The following is a 10,990-nucleotide window of genomic DNA, read 5'->3' as shown; positions in this document are numbered from 1 at the left end:
GAGTCTCTCTTTGACACAGCACCTAAATGAACCTCACCTGTAGTATGGTACTGACCCATGTTTATTTGTTATTTTGTGTAATGTTATTAGATTAATCTAATTGAGGCTGGCTTTATTTGATGTTACTATTCCCAGCAAATCCCATGAAAACACCTAAATCAACAGTGAATTTATCATACTCTAGTCTAAGTCTGTCTAGTACAATAGAATACATTTTTTATGTTGGTTTCAGTCACTTAGATTTCTTGATAATAAAAATAAAAATGTAAAATAGTACCAGCCATCAATGGATTTCATTTGACTTAGCTTAGTCAGGGCAGATGCCAATGGAAGATTAGTCTACCCATTAGTAGTAGATCCAGAATTTCTCTTGGTTTATGAGCTAAGAAGTTGCCAGGTATCACAAGACAAATTTCCTTTTAACGTTGCATGAAAATCTCTGTACCACTGCAATACACTTGAGGACCTGTCTTTAATCCACTGAAGAAGTACACTGAAGTGTACTGTTCAGGGGTTAAGTTGGAGCCTTCAGAGGAAAGTCCCAGAAAAAACTATCCAGGTTGCATTTTAAGTTCCATGTGGAAGATGACACAAAGTTATTCTCTTATATTCTTATTTTAATAAACAGGCACAACACAGAAAATAAAAATCTGACTTTTTATGCAGATGGAGGAGAGACACTGGAGTAGTTCTCATTGAGAAATGTAGTGTTGGTTGTAGTGTATGGAGTATATATGATATTGACTCTTAACCTGTTACGAAAAGATTTTTTGTGTTTGTTTGTTGGTTTTACTTTAGCATTGTATTTTCCCACTCTTCTTGGTCTGGTTCAGTTCTAATGTCTACCTCCCATGTACTAATTGTTAATCAATATGATACGACACACACATTTATCAGGTGGGAATTTGCAGTGGACAAAAAGGAATGCCGACCCTGTAAGTGTGCAAAATAAAATAAATAGATCAATAAAAACAAATGTCTCATGGGAATTGCATGTTTGGTAATATCAAACAAATTTTCAGTGTTGAGTATCTTCTTTATCTCAGGGGGGAGCTGTTGTGTATTGTATGTACAGATAGTTGACAAATTTAAGGAAAAACCAGTACATGTCTGAATGCTTGACCCCTACAGTGTGGGGATCTGGTGGCTCTGTTATGCTGTGGGGGGCATTTTGCTGGCATGGTTTGGGTCCACTGTCCCCTTAGAGGGAAGAGTCATTGCAAGTCAATACAAAGTTGTTCAGGCCTGAACTGGTCTTTAATTTGTCACCCATCTGTATTACTCTTAGAAAGGAGGGGGATACAAACAGACATACAGAGAGAGTTAGGGACTGTACAAAAATTATTCGAGTGGGAAGGGGAGCTGAATCTTATATTTCACTTAAAAAAACAAAGCCCACCCCAGTGTTGATAATATTATAATATTTAGTACAACTGGTTTCACCATTAATTAGTCAGAAGTGCATAAATAATTTAAGATGTATACAACTTAATATGTTAATGTAACAAAGATATTCACAAGATCCACCAGATCACACATTAGAAATAATGACAGACATAAACATTCCAGCCACTCTGGTCCTGACCCAATACAGCTGTGTAAGCGCTGGTTTTACATGCTTGCTTTTTACATAGAAAGTAATCTGTATATATGGAGTTCTGAATGTCTTGCTAACAGTTTGATGATCAAGTGTGTATCTTCAGGTTGTCCATGAAAACATCCCTTCATTGATGAATTGATCATATTAGTGATGTTTCAAACAATAAATTACATGGTCATCATGTTTCAGTTCACATCACTGATAAATTGAAGAAGGGAACTGGCGTTGCTGAACTTGAATGACACTGCAGGCTAACTTTATATGACACACTTAACCTTACTGTGGTTCTGCTTTCAAATTATGATGCAGATACAGTGAAGGTTTGAGACACTTTGAGCTAAAGGTAGATGGAGCAATGACATTCAATCACTAATAAAGATCTACATCTAACCTATTTCTTATAACTAATATGGTGATCCAATTAATTGCTAGTTGATTATGAATATGGCCAACCACACTTTTATGGCATGCAAACAAAACAAAACAAAACATGTTTTACTTTAAATCTCTCAAGGGAAGAATGAAATGAAATATGAATAATTTTCTAACAGGACAGCATTCATTTTTAGAAGAAACATTTCCATACATCAGACTGAAGTCACCACAAGTAAAAACATGCAGCATATGACTGCAGTTCAGGAACAAGCTTCTTCACTGTCCATGCTAACATGAGGGAGAGTCCCAATCTGCTGTTATTGAAAATCATTCAGTCATAAAGCATAAACCAACTCACTGAAAAAACATCCTGTCACACTAGATGCACTGACACGTCAGCTGGGACTAAACCATGTTCTCTGCAGTGCTGCTGCTGTCTATTCAGTCTCCTCGGGATTCTGTAGTAAAACTTGGATGGAAAAATAGTTTCTGTGTTTGGCTAAAAGTAACTGGTCCAGTTCCAACCACAGTCTAAGAAAGTATAGACAGCCTTGTGTTTTGTCTTGGGAGGGAAATTGATCACATATTAAACAACATGCAGAACAAAAAGAAAAAAAAAAGATACCCTTGAGACATAAAATACTTATATACATATACATATACTTAGAATAATATGTGTCTGATGTGGTTTTTCCACAAAAAAAGTGAAATTATCATGTTATCTTGTTGTAGAATCTATATATATGTAAATATATTTTATCTCAAAAGTGTAACTGCTGGACACAAGATGTCTCCTACTTCACTGAAAAGTTCATTCTCAGTGTATGTGCACTGGAGGCTTCAAGTTTCCACATCACACGTGTGTAACTTACTTGTGTGACTGGACCAGGATTGGCTTACAAAGTAGTTGTGATGTCACAAATCATGCTCATAGGATTTTCAGTGAGCACAGAGAAACTTTTCCCCTTCAGGAGATGAATGTGAAAACAGCCCTCTAGTGTCAAACATTTTGCACAGTGAAGCTCAAACATCCAACTGTAGGAACAGGAAGAAAAACACATTTGTGGAGGTAAAGTTCAGCTCAACTGAGAAAGCTGTGTTGAATTTTAGAACATCAGTAGTGGGCTGGGAGGACATTTGATTTCTCGGTGGATTTTATTTATGAAATGTTACTCTTGTCATTGCCAGCTTGTTCAATATGTCTGTCTTTTGTTGTTACTGTTGTCATGATGTTGATGTCATATAAAGTCAATGCAAATAGTGTTCTTGGATGTTCAGTCTCAGCATAATAATTCTCAGTCTCTGTCCTTGCATATGTAGATGTGTGATGAAACATACGTACATATACAGGATAATATCATCTGCAAAATCTACAATCTAGATTTTCTGGATAAGTATGAGGTCAAGTGTGTCTTACTTGGTTCATCACCTGGTTGGTAGCAATGGGTCCTACCGGTAGCCTACTAGTTAAGAAGCATGCCACATAACTGCAACATCCACGGTTTGATTCCAGCCACAGACCTTTGTTGCATGTCATAACCCTCTCTACCCCTGTGTCCTGTCTTTCTGCACTTCCCACCATCAAACAAATATTTAAAAGCATATATATTCATTTTTTATAAATGCATAATACCTGAACAAATACCTGAACAAAGTATTCTTTAAAAAATTAAATATGACACGATTGGTTGTGGCAGCAGATGTGTTACAGTTTTTATGGTTTTTGTTTTTGTTGGCATGTCAATCGCAATTGATATTTGGAAGTGGTTAATATTGTGGTCACTAATGTTCTGTTTGCTTGTCTTTTGTGTAAAGCAGCTGTGTGCTAAGTACATGTATACCTGCTGTAAACTGAGAATATTGTGGGTTTTTGTATTATGAAATTTATCCCAACCATTTCAGGTGCAGTGAATTGTCAATCCTATTCAGCAGGATTCCATAGAAGACTTTATTTGGGTGTGTGATCCCTCTCCAGTTTTAGTAGTTACAATGTTCACATTTCTTGAGTACTTTACAATAGGACCATTAGACAAGTCTGTGGGTTCTTTATTCCTTCTCAGATGTTATCAAATGATCCTCAAGTGTCTGCTTTGAAAAACTAAGTACGGATTCCCTAAACTGCAGGAACTTTCCTTGTTAAAGGGGAACCAATTTTACACATCAAAGTCTGTTTCCAGGTGTTGAGGAGTACTGCATATTTCAAGGTCTTCCAATGTAAATATTTCTCAAAATGAGTTATGGGTTCAGGCCTGTTGAACACAGATAGCTGAACCTTGCTTGGACAGTTTCATATTAAATATGGTCAAAGTTCCAAAACTTGAAGTTAATGTATGTAAAAATGCTCCCTGCAACTCAAAAGCCATGGCTTTGACCTGCTCTGAATGCTTTGTTTCCAATGTTTTTTTCTACCTTGCTGATGAGCTGACGTTTGCTAGTTGCACATGCCCATAAACAGCCGTCCATTCTGTAGCCTTTGTTGCTAAGGTTGTTGCTAAGGTTTGTGTTGTTTACGTCATCCACTCTCATATTTAGGATCAGATTTCAGCTCAAACATGTTTGGATGTTTTTGAGAAGTTGTTTCATGGTTTGTTGACAGAGCCTCCAGAGAGTCAAGTCATGGATGTATAACAGGAACTGGATACAGCGTCAGAGGCGGGGCCCCGTTCATTCTTATGAAAGTTGCTCAGTGGCCCATAAAGCCAAAACAGTTCGACTTGCAGGTATAAAATTACCCGGCTCTTCCGGGATCACTGGTCACTAGAGCAAGTGCACTAGTGACTTTCACTGGCCGAGCCAGCTACTTCCAGTTTAGCCCTCCAGCTAACTTGAATGTGGATAAAACAATTCAATCATACGGCTCTTCTAGACTGTCGAAATGTGATTGGACCGAACGGGTCAAATTCTGATTCTGATTCTAATTCCCTGTCATTTCGCAGGGTTATTGATGCTCAAAAAAATGTATATGCTGATTTACAGACGTCTCTTTCACAATGTAAGTCTATGGGAAAAAGTCTTTTTGGGCCCAATAGCATCACGTGACGTTGTAATTACTCGGTTTGGCCGCTATGTCAAATTGGCTTCACAGCCCAGGGATAAAACAGTTCAATCATGCAGCTCTTCTAGACTTTCGAAATGTGATTGGACTGAAAAGATCGAATTCAATAGTGAGACGAGACATTTCGTAGGGGTTGGCCGCTATGTCAAATTGGCTTCACAGATCGGCGCTGTTCTGGGGGCTTGGGAGACCAACATTTTGTATGATAGCCCTGGGACAATAACAACCAGTTTGTGATGTCATCACAGAGAGCCCCGCTGCCAATGCCTGAAAATTGAAAAAAAAAAAAAAAGAGGTGCAAATTACAAGATGAGACCAAGATGACAGTTTTAAAATCTACTTATTAGTTTATACTAGTCTGCTACTACAGCTTTATTATTATGAGAATATGAAAGTGCGTATTTTTGGGTTTGCAAAAAATTCAAATTTTTTAACTTTTGATGGCAGTGCCATCTACAGTTACCATCTGCCTGAATCCATGTGAACGCAGCATAAGATAAATAAGGAGTTTTTTTAGACTGTAAATTATGCAAAGATATTCCAGAAGAGCCCCTGAATATAAATATAGACCTGATTATGTGTAGAGTATGTCCCCTTTAAGTTTTGGGGGACATCCTGTCTTTAGGGCGGTTTGTAGTTTATATCTAGTGAAGCTTTCCAGTTACAAGTCATTAATAAGAATTTGACCACTGACCTTCTGGAAAAGTGCTGCAAAGCATCCAGAACACAACTCAATCACTGAGTAAGGGATAATGTACACCCCTGTCGGGGTTCATGTCACAATAATGACCCACTTGCTGTACATTATCTTGCTTTATTACACAGCTATTTATTGAAGAAATCAATAATGTGACACAAAATATTGATTTAAAAATGATTTTGTAGATTTAACAATGATTTTATTGCTTCTGCTAAAAAATGTCTGTTTGATTCTATGGTTGGAACTGTGTGCATAGCAACATAAATATCTATGAAAATTCTGTAGCCTTCTTAAGATTAGCCTATTTAGCATTATAATTTGCGTTACACTAAACATTTCTGTTGTAGTGATGTTGAAGTGAGACAAGGTGAATAGGACTTCTTTGGGAATATTGATGTTGATGTTTCTGTCCTCATTCATCTCTATGTTTCCTTCTTACTGGGGCTTTGCAGTTGACACACCTGGAAACACAATTGTTACTAGTGTTACAACTGGTAACAATATTACTATTATCACTGCTGCTTATCACTTAAGTTAGTATGTAGCGATACCAACTAGGAGAGGCGCTCACCAGATCTGCTGCCGTTGCCTGGATTGGAGGACAGGATCTTGCTCCACTTTTCCCTCTCTCGAATAGTAGTAACGTTTTTTGCCGCAAGGTGTTGTGATTGAGCTGCAGTTGGTAATTTTACTGGACTTCTTTCTGCAGGTTGATATAATTCGATGTGGTCCTCCAGAGTCTATGATCAGAACTGCGTCCATAGCAATGGTCAGTTATTCATAGCAGCATTCTGCTATTCAGAAATAACAGACTGTAGAATGGTGTAATTGACCAATCAGAATCGATTATTCAACAAAGCCATGTAATAAATATTTTTTAGACATTCTAACATTTACAGACTAGATAGAGTATTGTAAGAACCTTTTATGAAATATTGTCATTTATAGCTTTTGCTGTTGTCTTATGATGAAGCCTAAACAATTCCTTTGACCCCTTAATAATGACTTAGTTGCTGCGTAAAATGATTGTTTGTCAGAAAATTAAACTTATGAACCCTTTACCAATGTCTTAATAACATAATAGCATAGAGTTTTTATCCAACCAGTGAACAATTCCCAACTTGGAAACTCATTGCCATAAACATTTCAGCTCTGCTGTACTGTTCTCTTAACATTTTCACTTTAACTGTCAATCAACAGTCAAACATGAGTCACGAATTTCCCAAACACACAAAGCAATTGTCTGCTGCACAAGAGATTTTTCACAATCTGATGAGCCAAAAGTGGATCTTATTAATGAATTATTAAGGATTTATAAATCATTAGTAAATTATTTAATAACCTTTTATAAGCCTGTATTTACAACTTATAAACTCTTTATAAAAAGATACCAGTGATATCAAAACAATTGAAAACTAATAGGAATGATGTAGAAAAATTAGTCAAAACAATCCCAAAGTTATTACAAAGTAATTCTGTTTTTAACATTAAGAGGACAACGCCAATGTGCACATGTGGACTAGAATTATGGGACTCATTCATGTTTAATGCATGAATATAAATATGAGCATATGAATTAACAAGACAAGATCAAAAAAAAAAAAACCAAAACATGAAAATTCAGAATGCATTTTAGGATGTTTCGAGTCCAACTGGTGACATCTCACATATACATACACATGTCCAGTGAAACAATGGAAACCCTGTCAGGCTGTTTATTGTTGAACGTGATTATATCCTTGAGTATCACTAACAAAAGATTACAAGACTGTGAATCGCAGCTGTGATATCTCATTACAGCTTGGCTGGAGTTTACAATTCCTCAAAGGTGTGAGAGAATTTCAAGTTTCTACTGAGTTCTAAGGGTTGTATTCTCCCTGCAGTCTTTCAGTAATGGTTTTGGGGCCCTTTTTTGTGCAACAAATGGAGACTGAGTGTGCTGTCGGATTCCCATAATCCTACTGTCTCTTTCCCAGAAATAGACACCCACTAAAAGAACGAGGATATTGACACACTGAAAGTGTTTAAGGGAAGCTGTGGTGCCATCTAATATTTATTTTTGTCACGGTTCCCCTCTGCTGTCTTATCTTCTTATTTATTGTTGCTCAACCAGACTGACAGGTTCAGAGACGGGGATTTTCAATGTGGATGAAACTCGATGACAAGCAGCACCTGAGGCTGTTTACCCTGTCATCCTAATAGGCTGACCACAGACATTTTCAGGCAATGGATTCATTGTCTTAGATGTCATTTTCATTTGTGTAGTGCAAGAACCTCTTTGTTAAATAATGGCTTTTTTTGTCTTTGCCAGCATGACACATGATGACCTGTTTATACATACAGTAAATGTGGTAACAGATTAAATAATCTTCACAAGCGGATAAGCAGACAGAACAATTTTAACAGAGAAAACAAACTTAACCTGTTGTTTTACAGCAGTTTGTTAAGCTGCATCAAACTCAGAGACAGTCATAAGAATGGGACTTCATGTTCTTTGGAGGTGACCTAAAGTTGTAGCCTTCTGGATTCACATGCATGCAAATAGATACAAGGTTATGACACTTCACCTTGGTCCGTGCTAGATTGCTAGCGAGTGCAGTTAGGGTCAGGGTAAGGGTTATGGTTAGGTTAAGGTTAAGGTTAGCATACAAAATCTCGTAAGCATTTCGCAAATCGTCCCTCCGGCTGCTCCAGTCTAGCACCAACCTTTTACCTCACTGTTTTTAAAGATGTCACCCCCTGAGACATGAGATCCAAAATTTTGAACTGCTTGGCAGAAGATAAAAAGGAGAAATAAATGATGAGTATTAAGTATAAATATTCTGATTACAAGGAGGAGGAGGAGGAGTGTGGACACATATACAAGCCTGTACTGCTGTCACTCTCACCTGGCTTGTTCTGGAGGTTCTTTTGCCTTCAGTGTGGTGAAATACATGAGCCGTTGGATTGAGGTCAGGTTTTGGAGGCATGGACAGTGAAATATTGACCATAGAAATCTTGGTAACCCTTCCTTTTACTTGTATGATATGTGTTGCACAACATTACTAAGTAAAACATGACAATTTATTCAGTAAGGAAGCTGAAACTGTACTGTAAAATTAAGCCTTGTTTGTTTCTATGGTATTACTAGGCTCTTACCATATAATTTGTGATAGATTATTTCCTTTTCAATGCAATCAACACAGACTTGTACCATGTTTGTTCTGCAGCATTACTAAGATATTACAATTTACAGAGTAAGTGAATGGAAACTGTACTGTAAAAGAAAGCAATGTTTAATCCCATGGTATTACAAAGCCTTTCCCATGTAATATAGACAGATTTGTACCACGTTCCATAGTGTTATTAACTCAAACATGACATTTTATTGAGTAAGTATGCTGAGACAGGACAACTGTCAGAAAGTAATGCTTAATGACATGGCAGTTACAAGGGATGTGCAGAGAGCCCCATATTTGTATTTATATCTGTATCTGTATTTGTTGAGGCAGCAAAATTATTTGTATTTGTATTCGAATAAAAGTGGAAAGAGGCTTAAAATCCTGTTTTTGTTTTTATTACGCTTTTAATTTTAGAAAATTAAAGTGTTACAATAAGTGTTCATGAATAAACTACCTTATGAAGGAGGTCCTCACACCAGGTCTTGAGCTGGAGTCTCCCAGATCATAGACAACTGCACTGACTACTGAGCTAAAACCACCAACTCATCACCTCATTGCAGACAGACCTCTACCTATTTATACACCTATAACACAGAGACAACACACCGTGTACTGTGTAGGGAAAAACTTCAAAGGCGATTATTGCTTTGCACTTTTCAATTATTGCCTATTTTTTACAACCTAACATTGTGGAACAGAGAAGAGGAACAACAGGTTATGGAGAGTCCCTTGGGAGCACTTTGCATGTGTTAGTAGCTCAGCTTTATCTCTGGGGAACACCCCCAACTCCGGGAATGATGTCCAAATTAGAAAATGTGTGTCATGTAGTAGGTGGATGTGACTCCCCTCGTTGAGACCTGCTGATAGACTTAACAGTGGAGCAGAGGACAGAGACTGAGATAGCGATGAAACTGACCTGCGTGCTAGTATTTGACATGGGTTTTTTTTCTTCCCAAAAGCAAATATTTTTTAAAAATATTTGTATGAAACAAATATTCATGAAAAAAAACCCCACTATTTGCGCTTTGCCGATATATGATATATGATTGATGATTGATGCTCCCCCTCAGTCCTTGAGGGAATGGCGCCTTTCAACCTGTTGGGGCTTTAGAATTCAAAAGATGAAACTCCTCTGCGTCTCAAAATGACAAATATTGAGTTGTCCTACGCTACAGCCTAATTTCTTCCATCACCGTGACGGGCCTGAAACCAAGGCACAAGGTGATTGGGTGAAAAAAGACAGCTGTAGCAGATACTGATGTCTGTTTTGGCAGCTGACCAGCCCTCATGACAACTTTTAAATGTTGGACTCCAGGGCTGCCAATACTGAAATAAAATAATTTCCTCAAATTGAAATTAAAACTGAAATATAAATCACTAATTTTTTAATGTCCATGTTTGAAAATATATAATTAGAGCCAAAATGAAATGTAAGGAAAATCTAAATCAGTCATTACCATAATGACAGTGGCTGCAATAATAATGCTGAAATTTGCTATAATTTTCAAACTGACAATGTGAAACATCTTTAAATATGTTTATTAAGAAAAAGATATACAATATCATGAAATTGAAGTGACAGAGGTAGAAGACACAACAAAACAGATTTTACACTCTTTTACACACACACACACACACACACACACACACACACACACACACACACACGCACACACACTACCCAAGCATTGTAGATAGAAATCTAAAGGTCCCAGACCATTAGTTTACTAAATTAGGACAAAGCGCAAAACTGTGAAGTAAATCAGCTTCTTCCAGACTATATGTCACTTGATGAGGAGATCTCAGGAAATTTTCTCTGTAGTTTAGCCTTTGATTAGTGAAGTCTGTGAGTGATTTTAAACTGAGTGTCTGGAACTGATGAACAGGAATGGATCTCATCAAGGTTCTGTTTCCAGAGCTCTTCAGAGATGTTAGATCCCAGCTCACTCTCCCAGTCTGCCTTAATAGGAGGGTTAACACAAACAGAAAGTCTAAAAATAACACACCTCAATGAAGAAGGTGAGGCCTTTTTCAAACTGGCTGTGTGGGTAGCACATAGTTTCTTATCTGCAGGAATCTAAAGAAGTTGTTTCAGGGAA

Source organism: Thunnus maccoyii, chromosome 10, assembly GCF_910596095.1.
Source record: "Thunnus maccoyii chromosome 10, fThuMac1.1, whole genome shotgun sequence".
Lineage (NCBI taxonomy): Eukaryota > Metazoa > Chordata > Actinopteri > Scombriformes > Scombridae > Thunnus > Thunnus maccoyii.
This window is presented reverse-complemented; position numbering follows the sequence as displayed.